At 41.8% G+C, this 19643-nt stretch overlaps 1 protein-coding gene across 1 annotated transcript in view; it reads left to right on the forward strand.

Annotated features, from left to right (window-relative positions):
- TRIQK (triple QxxK/R motif containing) overlaps positions 1 to 19643 on the forward strand; it is a 149383-nt gene that overhangs the window by 122323 nt on the left and 7417 nt on the right. The gene's annotated exons all lie outside the window — the stretch shown is intronic.

The following is a 19643-nucleotide window of genomic DNA, read 5'->3' on the forward strand; positions in this document are numbered from 1 at the left end:
CAACAAAACAGCTGTAAGAATTTTTTTAACATGGGCAAACAACGCATTTTTCCTAACCTCATTCTAAGGAGCAATGAACCTGTTTAGCTGAAACTTCCCCACAAAAAATTCAGCATGAGACAGACACCCAGCATGGAAAGTTTTAGACCAAACTGTTAATTTGGCAAAGTTTTAAGCAACTGAAAACAAGGTCTTATAATGGAAAGTGACAGGCACATTAGAAATAGGGCATAAATTTGTAACAGTGAGGGTAATTAATCACTGGAACAAACTACCAAGGAAGCGATAGAGTCTCCATCGCTTGATGTTTTCAGATCAAGGCTGGATGCATCTCTGGAAGATACACTTTAGTCCATTACAAGCTACTGGTTTCAGTTCAGGGATAACTGGGTGAAATTCTATGGCCTGTGCTATACAGGAGGTCAGACAAGATGATCGAATGATCCCTTCTTGCATTAAAATCTATGAAACCTTAACTATAGGTGGTGCCACAAACTCTGATTATAATAAAACCCAAAGAAATAAAATCTTTAAATAAATGCACCTTTTCTTTTTCCATTTTAATGTAATGTATTGTGCTCTTCCCTGCTCCAGACTTGTATGCAGTTTCCATAGTTTTATGTTTGTTTTTCTAACTAATCCAAGATCCTGTGCTTATGTGAATTGTCTTCTGCAGAATACTTCCTTTCTTCACAAACCACATGCCATACACAAAGCCAAGGATATAGCTTACATCCTGCATTAAATAGCATTTGATTAGGTGGTAATAAAATAATTACCACTCAGAATACAGTTAACCCTAGTTGATCTGAAGCGCAAATGTGCTTGGACTGCTAAAATTCTGTTTTAAGTAGGGCTGTCGATTAATCGCAGTTAACTCATGCGATTAACTCAAAAAATTAATCGCTATTAATCACAGTTTTAATTGCACCATTAAACAATAATTACCAATTAAAGTTTATTACATATTTTGGATATTTTTCTACATTTTTGTATTATTATTATTGGTATGTTATTTTTATTACAAATATTTGCACTGTAAAAATGATAAAAGAAATAGTATTTTTCAATTCACATCATACCAGTACTGTAGTTCAATCTCTTTATCATGAAAGGTTTCAGAGTAGCAGCAGTGTTAGTCTGTATTCACAAAAAGAAAAGAAGTACATGTGGCACCTTAGAGACTAACAAATTTATTTGAGCATAAGCTTTCGTGAGTTACAGGTCACTTCATCGGATGCATTCAGTGGAAAATACAGTGGGGAGATTTATATACATAGAGAACATGCAACAATGGGTGTTACCATACACACTGTAAGGAGAGTGATCACTTAAGGTGAGCTATTACCAGCAGTAGAGCCGGGGAGGGAGGGAACCTTTTGTAGTGCTACATGCCACAAGGGGCCACAACAGTGGTTCCCTTAACCCAGCCAGCAATATTGTTAATCTATCCAACTATACTCTTAGCTCAGCAGAAGAATCTGTCCTATCTCGGGGCCTCTCCTTCTGCTCCTCCACCCCCACGAACATGATACAGTTCTGTGGTGACCTAGAATCCTATTTTCGACATCTTCGACTCAAGGAATATTTGCAACACACCTCTGAACAACATACTAACCCACAGAGACCTTCCTACCAAGACTACAAAAAGAAGGATTCTGGGTGGACTCCTCCGGAAGGTCGAAACAACAGACTGGACTTCTACATAGAGTGCTTCCGCCGACGTGCACGGGCTGAAATTGTGGAAAAGCAGCATCACTTGCCCCATAACCTCAGCCGTGCAGAACACAATGCCATCCACAGCCTCAGAAACAACTCTGATGTCATAATCAAAAAGGCTGATAAAGGATGTGCTGTCGTCATCATGAATAGGTCAGAATACGAACAAGAGGCTGCTAGGCAGCTCTCCAACACCACTTTCTACAAGCCATTACCCTCTGATCCCACTGAGGGTTACCAAAAGAAACTACAGCATTTGCTCAAGAAACTCCCTGAAAAAGCACAAGAACAAATCCACACAGACACACCCCTGGAACCCCGACCTGGGGTATTCTGTCTACTACCCAAGATCCATAAACCTGGAAATCCTGGACGCCCCATCATCTCAGGCATTGGCACCCTGACAGCAGGATTGTCTGGCTATGTAGACTCCCTCCTCAGGCCCTACACTACCAGCACTCCCAACTATCTTCAGGACACCACTGACTTCCTGAAGAAACTACAATCCATCGGTGATCTTCCTGAAAACACCATCCTGGCCACTATGGATGTAGAAGTCCTCTACACCAACATTCCACACAAAGAGGGACTACAAGCCGCCAGGAACAGTATCCCCGATAATGTCATGGAAAACCTGGTGGCTGAACTTTGTGACTTTCTCCTCACCCATAACTATTTCACATTTGGGGACAATGTATACCTTCAAATCAGCGGCACTGCTATGGGTACCTGCATGGCCCCACAGTATGCCAACATTTTTATGGCTGACTTAGAACAATGCTTCTTCAGCTCTCCCCTAATGCCCCCACTCTACTTGCTCTACATTGATGACATCTTCATCATCTGGACCCATGGAAAAGAGGCCCTGGAGGAATTCCACCATGATTTCAACAATTTCCATCCCACCATCAACCTCAACCTGGACCAGTCCACACAAGAGATCCACTTCCTGGACACTATGGTGCTAATAAGCGATGGTCACATAAACACCACTCTATACCGGAAACCTACTGACCGCTATTCCTACCTACATGCCTCCAGTTTTCACCCAGACCACACCACACAATCCATTGTCTACAGCCAAGCTCTACGATACCATCGTATTTGCTCCACCCCCTCAGACAGAGACAAACACCTACAAGATCTCTATCAAGCATTCTTACAACTACAATACCCACCTGCTGAAGTGAAGAAACAGATTGACAGAGCCAGGAGAGTACCCAGAAGTCACCAACTGCAGGACAGGCCCAACAAAGAAAATAACAGAATGCCACTAGCCATCACCTTCAGCCCCCAACTAAAACCTCTCCAACGCATCATCAAGGATCTACAACCTATCCTGGAGGATGGCCCATCACTCTCACAGATCTTGGGAGACAGGCCAGTCCTTGCTTACAGACAGCCCCACAACCTGAAGCAAATACTCACCAGCAACCACACACCACACAACAGAACCACTAACCCAGGAACCTATCCTTGCAACAAAGTCTGTTGCCAACTGTGTCCACATATCTATTCGGGGACACCATCATAGGACCTAATCACATGAGCCACACTATCAGAGGCTCGTTCACCTGCACATCTACTAATGTGATATATGCCATCATGTGCCAGCAATGCCCCTCTGCCATGTACATTGGTCAAACTGGACAGTCTCTACGTAAAAGAATAAATGGACACAAATCAGACGTCAAGAATTATAACATTCAAAAACCAGTCGGAGAACACTTCAATCTCTCTGGTCACTCGATTACACACCTAAAAGTTGCAATGCTTCAACAAAAAAACTTCAGAAACAGACTCCAATGAGAGACTGCTGAATTGGAATTAATTTGCAAACTGGATACAATTAACTTAGGCTTGAATAGAGACTGGGAGTGGATGGGTCATTACACAAAGTAAAACTATTTCCCGATGTTTATTTCCGCCCCCCCCACACCCTCACTGTTCCTCAAACGTTCTTGTCAACTGCTGGAAATGGCCCACCTTGATTATCACTACAAAAGGTCCCCACCCCCACCCCCCACCCCGGCTCTTCTGCTGGTAATAGCTCACCTTAAGTGATCACTCTCATTCCAGTGTATATGGTAACACCCGTTGTTTCATGTTCTCTATGTATATAAATCTCCCCACTGTATTCTCCACTGAGTGCATCCGATGAAGTGAGCTGTAGCTCATGAAAGCTTATGCTCAAATAAATTTGTTAGTCTCTAAGGTGCCACAAGTACTCCTTTTCTTTTTGTGAATACAGACTAACACGACTGCTACTCTGAAACCTGTTTCCTGTTTGAGTCACTGTTTAATAAACCAGTTTGCTTTATAGTTAATCCTGTTCTTAGTTTTCTCTGTGGTGATAGATGCGGTTTGGGGGAACAAGTCTGCTGGGTGGGGACTCTGAGGTGTGGAACCTAGAGCACATCCAGTTAACCACAGGCAAGATCTGAGTTCCTGGTTAACACTACAGGGACTGCAGTGACAGGCTGGGAGACTGAAGGATGGGGCACTGGCTAAGGGAAGCTGGAGGAGAAAGGAGGCTGAGAAAAAAATCAATCACCTTAAAAAGAGTGTGAGGAATTTCATGGGAAGGGAGGCGAGGCCTCAAGAAAGTGTCTGGGATTTTAAAAGCATAGGGGAGTGCACACTCTGGGAGGGCTTGAGTTTGTACAATGTTAATGATGAACGTGCTTGTGTATGTTGTTTTTAAAGTTAAGCCTCAGTTGTAGTGAGTAGTGGTTAAATTTACTTTAATGTTTATAAAAAGAAAAGGAGGACTTGTGGCACCTTAGAGACTAACAAATTTATTTGAGCATAAGCTTTCGATGAAGTGAGCTGTAGCTCACGAAAGCTTATGCTCAAATAAATTTGTTAGTCTCTAAGGTGCCACAAGTACTCCTTTTCTTTTTGCGGATACAGACTAACATGGCTGCTACTCTGAAACCTGTCTTTAATGTTTATAACTCTCTACCATTAGCTGAACTGTCGCGATGCCACCTATTGATTTGTCACATTACAGTAGGTATTCTAATTTATTCTATTGCATCGTCATTGTATTTTGGTACATGACTTCTAAGTAAAGCTGTTCCTGGCTCATGTTTGTGTATTTAATGCTTTCCATAGAGCAATAAGTATCATTTGCCCTTATCTGCTGGGCCTATTGCATGGTTTAGGCCACAGTTGTTCCTGGAAGCTATTAAGGTACCCTAATGGAGGTATACAGTATCCATATGGAGGCACTGCCATCTGTCATTCTTCTGATGAGTAGACAGCTGCTGCAGATGGGTGGACAGACGATTCCCACCTATCCAACACCACTGCTGGGACCTCCCCAGGATCTCTATTATCCTCAAGACATCAGGTGCCCAGATATAAGGTGAACGCTTGCCTGTTCCTCGGTGATTCGGGAAGGAAGAGAGGGTTACACTTATAAAGATGGTGGAATATACATAGTTGTGGCAGGTAGAGTAGGGAAAGTGAAGGACTGATGGAAATGCAGTTGTTCCCCACTTCCCACAGATCTTCTGCAAACAGAAGCCTGATTCTCCTTTTACAACCCTTTTACACTAGGGTAACTCTAGCGATTTCAGTGGAGTTACTACTGAATTGGAGTAGTGTTGTGAAGGGGTGATGCTCCCTGCTGGAGGCCACACAGCCCTGCCCCACACCCCGCCCAGGAAAACGGCAGAGGAGAGAATCCTCCAATCAGGAAGGGGCTTCGGGGAGCAGCCAATCAAGGCCCAGCAGGCCCATATAAGAAGTGCTGCAGGACCACAGTAAGTTCAGTTCCTTGTTGGTGCTGGAGAAATGTGGATGGTGTGTGGCTGGCTGAGGGAGCTGCAGGACCTTGGACAGGGCAGTGCTGCTAGAAGCTGGGGAGAATGAGAAGAAGGTCTGGGCTGGTTGTTAGGACTCCATCAGGACAAGGCCCTGAGGTAAGGGTGTAAGACCATGGGGAAGTGGTCCAGGGAATTAGAGCAGCGGTGCAGCTTAGATAAAGGGACACACTGGATGGCCTCTATCTATAGGGTCTCTGGGCTGGGACCTGGAATAGTGGGTGGGGCTGGGTCCCACCCCTATCAGCCATTGGGAAAGAGGCCTGGACTTTGAGTCACTCCAGAAGGGGAACTGAACTGTAGTGGCCCAGCTGGAGAGCTGGGGCTAAAAGGCCCTGAGAGGGTAAAGACATTGCCTCCAGGGAGGAAGTCCTAGGGCATTGCTCTATACGGAGCAAGGACAGCTTGAGAGAGACATTACAGGGGACACTGAGAGGGGCCCCTGTTGGACTTGTACCCTGGAAGGGGTTTGCCTTGCTTTTATCAGACAGACTGTGTGTGTGTTACTTGGCTGGGGGGCTGTGTCACTGAAGACCCACCACAAACACATAGAGAGAGAGTGAGTGTGCAGGCACATGCACTTGACCAAGGTGTGTTTGTGAGAGGTGAGTGTGACCCTGTTACAAGTGTAAAATCAGGCTTTGTATACATTTCCTGTGTGCTGAGGGGAGAAATAGGGGTTGAAGATCAGGCTGGAAGAGGGCAGATGGGTGGAAAACAATTATGGATTATGTTTCCAAGCTACAGAAATGTATTTTTCCCCTCTGGCCAACTTCTCTCTACAGAAACTATCTTAGCATGTTTTGTTTTGAAGTAGGGCTTTGACTCACACCCTGGTTTTGCACAGGTGTAACTCTATTCTTATCAACCAGTCTACACTGGTATAAAGCTGGAATTGTTCAGTGGTGAATTATGTCCTAGACTCGGTACTTAATAAGATCTTCAACAAATAACAAAGATTTCATACATATAAACTGCATTATAGAACTACAACATGAGCCCAAATTCTGGCTCCAGGTGATGGATAGGTGCATGCCCAGGGCTGATGGGAGGTGTATTTTGCAGAGGTCCTGAGTTGTATGCTCACAAATTGTGGCCAGGAGATGAATTGTAGGGTCTTGTTGTTACATCCCAAACTGGGCTTCTGCAGAGTTCACAATCTGTATTGAGCTGAGTCAGTGTTGGGTTAGAGGCTAGAGCTTTAGTCTGCAGGTTTTAACACGTTCCTCCCCGCCACCTATCTCCTCTCAGTGGCCCCTTCATAGCTTCCTGTGGTAAAATGACTGTGCTCCTGGTATAAGTTAGCTGTATGGGCAGTTGTTGTGTGGGCATCCCTTAGGCAAGCCAGAATTCCTCTGTGCCCATTTTGTGGAGAAAAAGTGAAAACGGTGATGTAGTGGGGTGGCTGCCCCACTCCGATAGGCAGGGGTTAAAAGCAGCCCTGGAGACGGCTGTGGCTGGGAAAAGCAGTGAGAGCAGCTGAGTGAGTAGCTGACCACAGGTGTGACCAGCTCAGTTAGGGCCCAGCTGGGGGCCAGAAGCTGGAGAAGACTCTCCCTAGCTGTGGAGAGAGAAGGACCTAGCTTCCTGGGAGTAGGGTACCTGGAGCAGAGCAGTGCTGGGGAAGGGCAAGAGGAGATGGGGAGCTCCAGCCTGGCAACTCCGCAGGCTGAGGCCTTGATAAAGGCCTATGCGGGTACTGGGGCTGGGAGGTGCAGCCCGGGGTTAGGCAGAGGCAGCTGGTCCAACCTCTTTGCCAATGATGAGTGGCCATGGCAGACTGCAGTTTGCCCAGTGAGCAAGGGCTAGATGATGACTGGCAGTAGCCACTGAGGCAAGGTGGGCTTAGAGGGTTGGGGGTTCCCCTGAGAGGGGAAACCCAGAGTAAGGGGTACTGCTGGGGGCAGAACCCTGAGGTAAAGGGGCACTGGGGTCCGGGAGGGACATGGGGCCTGAGGCAGGCTTGCAGAGGGTGCTCTGTACACTGGAAAAGAGCTAATTCCCAGGCAGCCAGCAGGAGGCACCATACCAGTGAGTCTTCGCTTTGCTACAGGTAAAAATTGGCTCTTTGGGATCTAAGATTATTTTCTTCTTTTTTTAAATGATGAAGAACAAACATGATATAACACATAAGATCATTTTTCAGAGTAACAGCCGTGTTAGTCTGTATTCGCAAAAAGAAAAGGAGGACTTGTGGCACCTTAGAGACTAACCAATTTATTTGAGCATGAGCTTTCGTGAGCTACAGCTCACTTCATCCGATGAAGTGCATGCATCCGATGAAGTGAGCTGTAGCTCACGAAAGCTCATGCTCAAATAAATTGGTTAGTCTCTAAGGTGCCACAAGTCCTCCTTTTCTTTTTACATAAGATCATGTGCATCAAATATAACAGTTTGAAGATCACTGCATAAAACACCACTCAAGAAATACTATTCTACATGTTTGCCATGTTACTCGAATTCCCATGCAGTAGCTACAGGCAAATCATTATATATATCCCCAAGGAGACTGTGTGCTATAAACACAACAAAGATCTAATTATTTTTTGAAACTTTGTTACATAGTTCACCTAGGTTGATATTCCTGAACAACAAAGAAGGGGTTTCTTGTCATTTGAAGAACAATGTATATTGCTCCAGGCATGGGAAAGAAGAGCCCTGTTAGAAAAGGATTGCACTTATAATGGAAGTAGATTACTAAGTGGATAATTAATGGTGTTAAAGATACAGGATCTTCCCTCCTCATTGGGCTCATTCTCACTCTGATGTAACTTATAGCCTTGAGGAAGTTTCTTTAGTTTAAAGGCTCTCCTTTGGGTACTTTTGGTCTTTCAGTAGTTTATTGGGTTGGTCATGGAGGTTCAAGGGGGTCAAACCAGAAGAATCCACTCCAAAGGATTAAATGGACTTTAAAGGAACAAAGCAAGTTTGAAGAGTTTTCACAGAGGTCGTCCTCAAGATTTTAATCTACAAACGTTCTCCTGCCCCACTTTCCCAAGGGCTCTAACATTCTTAATTTATACCATTCTCTCTTTCAGAAAGAGATAGAAACTGATCAAGTTAGACTATATAAATCAAAATTAACTATGCAACATGCCAAGAAAGTAGAAAGAGCATTTTAAAAAGTGTCTGTGCTTGGCTGATTACTCCTAATAGTAAAATCACCATAATTGTTAATTTACCAACATAGGGATCACTCCCTAGTTTTTATGAATAGCAGAGATTCATTTATTTAATGGTATAATATTTTCCCACTGGAGTTTCCTTTAGTGCTATGCATACACTTAAAATCAGATTCTGGACTATTACGTTTCATTTTAAAAAACTAGCAAGAATGATAGTTTCACTAACATTTTAGCAAATCATTCCGGACCCATGAACAGTAAAGCAAGATCCAGATATTTTCTATGGGGCTTTTTCCACATCTAATCTAAGAGAATTGTAGTACAGAATTATTTATAAGTATATAAATGTGAGCAACGTGCATATTGAAGTCAAAATAACTTTCCCTTAGATTCTGAATCACTGAGTCAATTAGTAAATATATAAACAAAAAGCAAGAGGCATGAGTTAGTGAATTCTTCATACTGCCTGACACAAAATAATATTCCTTTAATTCCTGATCCACAAGAAGAAATCTTCCAATTGATATGCTAAATACACATGAGAACAAGGGAGCACTTGTGAGCAGAATGCAACTTCACCTTGAAGTGCTTCAAAGTTATTCAGAGTAATCAAAACAGTAACTCAAAGCACCATCAAAGCAGTAAATGTTATAGCATTTCACAGCAGTGTGTAAATAGTCAGACCAGAGCAGCCCATAATGCATTATGATCTCTCACACTCTGTATCAACCTATCAACACACATACATGTATTTTTATGTGCTCAGGTAATATATGCTGTGTATGTCCCAAACCTATTTCAAAAACTGACCCCTGGATTGTTTTTTAATGTCTTATGTTTAAATATTTTCTTTTCAATAAAAGCGTTAAATATGAAATGTTACCAGTTAACATATGTTCCAATTCACAGTCAAATGTTTTTCTGGGAGGTCGGGGCAATGGTGGTTCATTCATAGATTCATGGATTTTTAGGGCTAGAAGAGACCTGATTATCTAGTCTGACCTCGTGCACGACACGGGCCATATAATGTCACCAAGTGCAGTATCATTTACAGAATGAGGTTGATTATGTAGCTTAATACAAAAGTATAAAACATTATTAATGGTAAAAATATGTCCACAGATTTTCCTTTTAGGCTAATCAATATCTGTAATTAATGTATTGTATTTATTTCGCAAAAGGTGTTTCTTAAGAGTTTATATTTTGAGATTATTGGTGAAATAATAGTTTATTTTGGGTCAGAGTTAAGGTTGCTGTGTTGTGATGAAATATGCATTTTAATACTTCAGCAAACATATTATTCTTATCACATGAACAGTGTAAGATCTGTCATTAACTACTAATTTCTTCACTAACTATATTGCTGTTTAGCAACTTTAAAAGGGTTTTTTAAAAATTTTTTTGTTTTATAGAATTTTCCAATTCAGATTCCTTTTTTACACTTTTCACCTTTTTACTTTTCTTTATGTAGATTAATGAAGACAGTTGTGGGGGGAGAAAATACATGTAGTGGGTCTTCAGATTATTAAAGTCAAGAATGATTTATCCCATCTTAAAAAAATGTGACTAGTGTGACTTCACAGTTATGCTATGGTTTTTCATCTGTAGATCTCATTGTTATCCCCATTTTAGAATTTGCATGACTAAGATTTGAACCGATGTGTGTGGAGTGGTGTAGATTACTGGATAAGATATTGATCTACCAAATCAGAGCTCTGTCCTTGGTCCTGCTACAAACTTCTTTTGGCAAATCTCTTAAACTTCCTGTTCTTCAGTTACCTCATCTGGAAAATGGACTCATTTTCCCCATAGTTACGGGGGCATTTTGCTGGAGAATATAGCAGAAGATGCAGCTCTACCATATCCTGAAGTTTCCGTTTCCTTTTGAAAAATATCCCTGGCCTATTCTATTTTATGTCACCATGCTTTTTCTCCATCACTGAGATACAGTAATGTTTAATTTTCAAATAACTTCTTAAACATTTTACTATTCCTAACCTTGAAAACTGCCTATTATATGAGCCACAAAGTATATCCCTATTTCAAATATGTAATGTGATCCCATTGGGCAGACTGGTGGACACACAAAATAGTCCCAAAAGGGACTATCATGAGTGTCTAGTGGGGGACATTAGATTCTTTGCAAAAATTTCAAAAGTACTCGGACAGAAAGTTCTGAAAACATCTATTGAGACTTAACCTGAAAAATTTGAAAGCCCAGGAAATTTTTTCTTTTTGTTTTGTTTGAATTATAAAAGGGATTGAAATAATCCTGCTGATGAGACTACGGTTTCAATCTTAACTATAGAGATACTATTCCCTCTCAATTCCCTTGATCCTGTAGCTCCAAAAACACTATCCTCTACTGCTTGTTGTAAAGGAAGATTTCTGTCAGCTGCTACCTACAGAAATATCCTTTTGTTCTTTCAGAGCCTTAGCCTAGCTCACGAAAGCTTATGCTCATATAAATTTGTTAGTATCTAAGGTGCCACAAGTACTCCTTTTCTTTTTAATAGAAGGAGAGATGTTCACACACACATAAAGGGACGAATCACGGAGTCCAACCTTTCAGCTATTGCAGATTGAGGGTATGAAGTGCAAAGGTGACCATAAGTCATTTTGCTCTTCCCCAATTCTTGGTGCAACTGGGTTGCTGGTAGGGTTGCCAACTTCCTAATCACACAAAACCAAACACCTCTGCCCTGCCCCTCCCCTTGCCCATTCTCCGAGGCCCCATCCCCACTTGCTCCATCCCCCCATTCCATCCCTAACTGTTCCCCACTCATTCACTTTCACCGGGCTGGAGCAGCGGTTGGGGTGCAGGAGGGGGTATGGGCTCTGGGGTGGGGCTGGAGATGAGGGGTTCAGGAGGGGGGGTCCATGCTGGGCCAGAGGGTTGGGGTGCAGGAGGGAGTGTGGGGTCCTGGCAGCACTTTCCACAGCTCCGAGGAAGCAGCCACCAGGTCCCTATAGCCTCTAGGTGCATGGACGGCCAGATGGCTCTGCATGGTGCTTGCTGCCTTTGCGCCTGCAGGCGCTGCCCCCCGCATCTCCCACTGGTCGCAGTACCTGGCCAATGGGAGCTGCGGAGCTGGTATTCAGGGCAGGGCAGTGCACGGAGCCTCCCGGTCCCTGGCTGCCCCAGTGCTTAGGGGCCGCAGGGGCCTGGCAGCTGCTTCTGAGAGCCAGGTGGAGCTAGGGCAGTCAGGGAGCCTGCCTTAGCCCTGGACTCCCGCTGCACCACCAACCAGACTTTTAACCGCCCAGTTGGTGGTGCCAACCAGAGCCACCAGGGTCCCCTTTCAATCGGGCATTTCAGTCAAAAACCAGACACCTGGCAATCCTAGTTTCTTGTCCTAGCCACTGGCATAGACAATCACCTGTCACCTAGCAGCTAATACTTAATCCTGCCTTGAGCACAGGGCACTGAACTAAGGACCTCTCAAGGTCCTTCTAGTTCTATGATTCTGTAATGTAATCTGTGCTGACTGTCAGCAGTTTTGTGGGGGTATTCCAGAAGCTAGAGATTGGGTTCAGACCTCTCCTGCGTATGCCATGTGTTTCCTTTGTTGGGGGCTGAGAGAAGGTGGTATACAGGGCCGTCCTTACCCATATGCAAAGCATGCAGCTGCGTAGGGTACCAGGAAATTTGGGGCACAGGGAGTATGTGTAGGAGAAAAATGTTACAGGAAGGACTGAGCTTTGATGAGAGATCTGAAGAGGTATGTTATTGGGGACTGTGCCTTTAAGGGCTGAGCTCCCCAGACAGAGAGCTTGGGAGGGGCGCTGTGAAGCACTTGTTGTGCCCACCCAGTTGGAACCAGACGATGATGAGCTCTGCAGCAGGGCCAGGCCTGCACTCACCAGTGGTGGGAAGTGCAGCGACCCAGCCCCAGCTGTGCCACCGGTGAGTGTTGTGGGGTGGTTCCCCCCGCCCCCAAGGCCTTCCCCCCCAGAGGCCTGGGGCCAGCCCCCCCACTCCTCCTGCAGAGGCCTGCCTCCGCCCCCTCCCCCCGACAGGGGGCCTGCGTAGGGCCCCAGAATAGCTAGGGACTGCCCTGGTGGTATGAAGTTGCTAGAGTGGCTGTGTGCAACCAGAGGATTATCTTCAACCAGGGAAAGCCTCCAGAGGCTCTTTAAACTGGGTTTGTGGCAGCTTTTTCACTAGCGCACTGGCTTACTGTGGCCTGATTTTGATCCCATGGAGGAGGTCAGTGGCCAAAACTGCCATGGACATTAACGGAGACAGGTTGAGTCCATCCATCTCATTGAAATCAATGGACCAAAACCTATCAACAAAAATTGTTAGTAAACTTTGATTTATTACAACTGATTTTCTTCAGCTATAATCTCTGCGTGATGTCAAAGATTTAACTATATGGAAGGGTTGAAAACAGTATTTTTCAGTTGGATGGAGACAAAGAAATATTGTACACAATTAATTTCAAACAGGGTGAACTTTTTAGTGTGCTGCATTTTAACAAACACTTGACAAACTTTCTTCAAGCTTTGCAGATATGGTTTGCTTTGGTTTCTGACCAAGTCTGGAAATTTTGAGGCCAAACAGATTTTTCCAAACCAAAGTTATAGGATAACAAAATTGGAGCTTCATGATGGAGGTTATGCCCAGCCTTAACTATCTAGAGGTGATAGTCTCTCCATACTGTATTAGTAATCTTGATTGGTTGGATTTAAATCTGAAATGATAGAAAGAGTTGAGCATTTTTATATTTGTAATTCTTGTAATTATTAATATTGGGCAGGGTTGTCACAACATGTTTCAAAATGCTGACTAGTTATGCCTGCAATACCCCTGTGAGGAGGTTCTTATTTACCCCTATGGGTAGAGACTAGGAAACTCAGGCAAATAAGTTAAGTTACATGCCCACAGAGGGCATGAAGATCAGAGCCAGGATTAGAACTTGGCCGTTCAATCACGCCAAGGCTCAGACCACTTCACCATACCTGTCTTACTTTTTTTTTTTTTTAAAGAAGTTAGAGGTAGGGAGGCATTCTGAAGAAGCATTGCCCCTGAAAAGTATTCCCTCCTTTTTCAGAGCATTTATGTTATTGGTGGTATATTAAAAGAAACCAGGAAAACCCACAATATGGAATTATTATTTTATTCCTGTTTTTTATTTTATTTGTATTACAGTAGAGTCAGGCAGCCCCAAGTGAGATCAGAGCCCTCATGTTGTAGTCATGTAGTGGGGGATAATCCCTGCCCTGACCAGTGCTTTATCTAAATAGACAAGAAAGATAAAGGATTGGGAGAAAGCAAGTATTTCATAGATGGGAAACTGAGACAGAAATTAATCAGCTTGCTCAAGATCATACTGGAAGTCTGTAGCAGAGCCAAGAAATGAATCCAGATCTGAGTCCCACTCCACTGTCTTAAGCACAAGCCCAGCCTTCCTACTTTAATTCTGAATTTATAATACAGTTAGAAAATGATAATAAAAAGGGCCTTTAACTTTGTTTCCCATAGTACTGGCTGGTGGTTCAAGTGTGTCTGGTATCTTACTTTTATCTTTCTTTAATTGGTTGCCATTTGGTTAGTATTCAGCCTTCTGAACAAAATGGAATTTTGCTTTTAAGGAAGCTGAGGTGAGAACTGAGTCTCTGGAGAGTAGCTAAGCATAGGACTTGAAGTGTTAAGCACTTACCAAAGAGTATTTTTTTTAAAAAAAAAATCAGGTCCATATCTATCTACCTAAGTCATGTAACATGAGTGACTACATAATTTTTCACACAATCGTTAGGTTATAATTTTTGCATGCTGTGGGAGAAAGCAGGTCCAGTAGGGAATTGATTGACTCTGTGAATAATCTACCTCCATTTAGGCCACTAGGCCAAAGTACCTGCCTGTTACTTTTTTTTTAAAGAAAAGGAATGTAACAGAAAGCTAAAAATTGTCTGACTTTTTTTCCACATTCACCCCTCCTGTTATAAATAATAAAAGAGAATTGTCCTAGTATTGTGGGTAATCTGGTTTGATACTCTGTTCTCACTCTTGTTCTGCCTGTCAGATTGTTCTGTTTCTGTCCCATGATCAAAATAAAGTAGAAGATAATATAGGAAAGGAAGTGCTGTGAGTGCCAATAAGTAATAGCTTTCAAAACTTTTTTTCGTTGTAAACAGTGAGGCAAAGTACCGTAGTTCAGCTATAGTGAGTGTGGAAAAGGGCTTGCTTTGGTCTCTCTTTTTTCATGCCCTGCACTCCTCTGCAGTACCCTTCTACTACATGAAGACGTGCTGCACAATATATGAAGGTGGAGAGTCTTTAAATATGAACTTTTAAATGTGAAATTTGCAACATTTTGGACTATAAATATTATCAGTGCAGAAGTTATAGGAGTGTAATGGGTCCATCAATAGGTACAGTGCGCCTTTAGTTTAAATAGCACATCTAGTGCTTGTCATGCAAATTTCAACCTTGATGTATAATCTAAACAGTTATCAGTTGAACTAGAGTGCTGTGCAATATCTGTGCAACCATTCACCCTGCATTATTCAGAAACATGCATTTATTTAACAAACATATTGCTGTTAAGTTTTTGTGTTAAATTCATAAAGAGGAACAAACTGACAACTAATCAGCCACAGATTGTAAAAATGATTTATGGATTATTAAAAAACACAGATCCCAATGAGGTACATTGTTACTGAGCAGATTGGTTGGGTTTTATTCTGGACCAAACTTGTCCAGATACATTACAAATGTGGTAGCTCCGTATTAAATGGGAAGCGGGAGGGAACGAGCAATAAAATGAGCTGAATGCCCAGAGAGCACAGTTTGTTTTAGTTAAGCATGTGGTGTACTTAGCTAATAGAAATCAGTTACCTATCCTCCCCTTTTTAATGAGGATCGTTTCATTATACTGCTGTAGTGAATGTTTCCCATTTGCAAACAGATAAGAGATTTTGTATATGGTTCTATGGAGAAAGATATACTCATCAAATTGTAATGCTTCCAGCATTCCATTTCCACTATTTCTTTGTTTAAGTGTAAAATAAAATGATTAAAATGCTCCTGAATCTGTGTATACAATTTCATTTTTGCAATATTCATTTCATCCTACCAGAGAGAAATGCTGTTTAATTTGAATGTGATTGTGAATTTTGCAAAATGGGAATACAATAGCATTTTACTTAAACTTATGGCATCTTCTACTCTCATTGTGTGTTTCAGGAATAGTTTTTTCATAATTAAAGTGTCAGAAAACACATTTATAACAAGAATGATGAAATTCATTCAGAGCGATTTGCCGGAGAATAATAACTTTAAATTTCCTCCCCTCAAACAGGATCATTTAGTACTCTCCAATCAGTTGTCAATGGTTCACTTATCATTTCCCCTTCCCTGTTACTCTTGGAAATGAACTTCTTCTCTAACAGCATGTCTTAGGTCTGCATTTGTTTTGTATTTTATATTTTATGGGTCATTTAATGGAGACTTTATTTGCCAGGCTTGTACATGAATTCAAAGTGTTTCGATAAATATTAAAGACCCTTAACCCCACTGAATGCTTCAGAATAGATAGCATTCCAGACCTCCAGCAGGGGCATGCCTGGGACCACAGGACTAAATTATCCTCTATAGCCCAAACTTTTCAATAACTTAGACTCCGTACAACTCCACTGAAGGGGATAGATTTGTATGGGGTATCAATATAGAATACATGTGGTATAAGCCCTAATGATCCATGGATGAAAACAGAACATACAATAAGTGGTGTGATGTCTATGCCCCTGATTCAGTGAATCACTTAATCATATGCCTATGTGCTTTGCTGAATTGGGGCCAATGGGGTGGAAGGTGCAGGTAGCACATGATGGTAAAGGGATATTCTGTTTCTGATCAATTAAGGTGAAAGTGCTGAATTCATAAAGGTTCAATTCCTGTCTTGCTTAAACTGCTGCTAATCCAAGGTAATACACTAAAGTCAAGAGAATTACCTATGTCAAAAAGTAGTCTAACCAAAAGGACAATTTAACCTATAATTTTCATATCCCCTGGGAATGTACAGTTATTCATTTTGAGTAATTAAAATGTCTTAATATACCAGAAAAAAGTTGCATTTGATTATTTGTTAGTCTAACCTTTCTTTCAACTATTTACTTCCTCATTCCCCTATGGGAGTATGTATAGCAAACACGCACTGCACACGGATTAAACTTCAGAATGTATTGTTGGGTTAAAAAAAGACCTTATTTCTGCCTTTCATGGTGTGACAGTCAAATATTACAAAGATACCCTGTGTTAAGCTAAACATTATTTAAATAGAAAGTATTTAGATCAAGGTAACTTGTGGGGAGTGACTTTATAATTAATATAATATAATATAATAAATTAATACCAACACATCTTGTTTTTAGAATTAGCTGGTGACTCTATGCTAATGTGTTGCAACTATTTGTTTGCCTCTGTAAAGATATTTGTCTGACTTATACATCATGTTCCTTTTCTGTTTACCTTTCTACTGCATATTCACCATGCAGCTAATCCTGCAAAGTGCTGAGCCCCTTCTGTGAGGTGTGGAGCAGCCTTGATTACCATTGATGTCCATGGGCGCAGAGTGTGCCCTGCACCACTCAGGATTAGATCCGGCAAGAGAAGTAACCATAAACGGCATTGTAGCCAGTCTTAAGATTTTACCCAGGAAAGGTCAAGCATAATTGTACAGTGCAAATAAAGCATTTTGAATAATTTATTCCTTTTAAAGTGTTTGTACCATCCATGCAGCTGCAGAGCCATAATGCTTTCATTAAAAATCACATCTGGACTGAATTAAAACAGGAGCCTTTTCCAGCCGGGGAGTGTTTGTCAGGTTGAAAGTTTTTCTCATAGCTGCTGAAGCTTTTCCAAAAACTCAGGGCTAAGACAGAGTGCAGACCTTGTCACGAGCTGGTACCAAGGTTTAAGTACATTCCTACTACATTATTCAGCGTCTGGCTCTAATTTGGAGGTACATCTCCCTTGTGTTCACTTTATTAACTTACATATGACTAGCTCTTTTGTTTAATATGGAAATTAAAAAAAAGAGGTTGGAACTGAGAAAAGAAGTCCGACAATGTCTTTTTCAAAGTTTTTGCTCCTTAAGGTATTGAATGTTGTTGCATAAAGGAAAATTTAGTTGATAAAGTATTAAAATTGCTATTTTTTTATGATCAATATATATGCTTTTTGAAGAATGAGAAGCTGCAGATGTCTGTGTCTGTTTCCTCTTTGGTTTGACCCATCACTTTTAGAATAGGACAGCAAACAGATGTCTGTTAATGAGTCCCGTAATTGGAAAGGCTAGTGGAGTTGGGGTTCTAAAATGTCAGCAATTGTTTTCGTGATTCTAATGAGAAGTTTGAGTTAAATAAGAGAGTGGCAGCCCATCGACTTCAAGCAATCCAGAAAGAAACTAACTGAATGACCTTTGCAGTAGTGAACGAAAGAAACTGCAATGGACTATACATTATTATTTGCTGTGCTTCAGCACCTAAGAGCTTATGTTCAAAAGTCTAATCTTTCTAATTAGAGGGGATAGACTATCTTCTATATTTGGAGTTTTAGCCTATAAAAGAATGTATATCTAAAGCCCTGATTGCTCTTGACAGTCATCCAAAAATACACTGATAAGTAAACCGTGAATTATCCCAGCAACAATAAAATTCAGTTAAATATCCCCCCTTCTCTGCTCCAGAGTCCCACACCATTGATACCCAGTCCTATCCTAACCATGAACGTGCACATTCTTGTTTTCTTCTAAGGCCAATAGCGTCAGATGGAAAGTTGTACAAGGATTCTCCCCAGGTTTTTGGCTGTGATGCTTCATGAGGAAAATATTTGTTTGAAGAGAATTATTTGGATATATTACAAACAGTGCTAAGAGCTTTCCTCCCCAGTGAGGGAAAAATATCTTAAGTGATCTCTGCCTTCATGAGAAGTGGTCTGTTTTCAGAATAAGTTTAGTACACTCCCGTGTAGTTAAAATATGTGCCTACAGCTCTATGGGGAAATCCTGGCTCCATTGAAGTTAATGACAAAACTCCCATTGGCTACAATAGGACCAGGATTTCACCACAAGTAAAGACAAAATTCCCACAGAGGTCAGTGGGTGATTTTTATTATTATTTTTCCCTGTGTAAAGGCTATTGTATCCAGTAAGGAGAAATTATCTACCCAGCACTTGCATTGGCAGATCCTCCTTGTGATCTGCCCTTCCTTTTGGTTCTGTGGGGAGCGAAGGCTGGGCAAAAACCAGTAATCGTATTTTGTGAGGGGGAGGGGAGGAATAATTTTTAAAAAAATGCACAATTCTTAATGAAACTTAGTTCTTTGACAATTATTTGAAATGATTTTCTTAATACATTTTGTTTTGTTGCAGTTCAAAAAAAAACCCCACTTCCTCGGACTTTAATGTTATCTCTCCTCCTCCCACCCCATCTTCTTCCCTTCTTCAGTACATGTCGGGGGAGTGCAGTAAAAATGGGGGGGGTTTCTCACCAAATCAAAATGAAATATTTTAAAAATATTGTTTTGAAATATGAGAAATTTTGAACTCAACAAACTTTCCCCACTTCTTTTTTGGTTTCGTCAAAAGAATCATTTTGCATTGCAAAATCGTCAACCAGTTCTCGTTGCAGCATAGGTGAACCCGGCAGAGCTGAGCTCCTTGCTACCTCATTTGCAAAGGGAAACCACACTAATTCCACTACCCAGTAAAGCCCTTCAGCTGGGGAAGAAGAGCAAGATTTTTCCCCTATGTTTCTTTTGAAGTGAGCATTCTCATTCTCCCTTTCTGTCTAATCACCATTATAGTGTTTGCTGGTGCCAGAAATGTCAGATGTAGGAACTTTCTGAATTCCACTGTCTTAAGTAAATAGGCTGAAGGTTATTTATTAATTGGTGGTGGTAGTGCAATATTTCTTCAAAGAAAAACCTGGGTTCCAGCATCACCACAAAGTGAGGGACGAA

This window comes from Chelonia mydas, chromosome 2 (genome assembly GCF_015237465.2).
Source record: "Chelonia mydas isolate rCheMyd1 chromosome 2, rCheMyd1.pri.v2, whole genome shotgun sequence".
NCBI classification, from domain to species: domain Eukaryota; kingdom Metazoa; phylum Chordata; order Testudines; family Cheloniidae; genus Chelonia; species Chelonia mydas.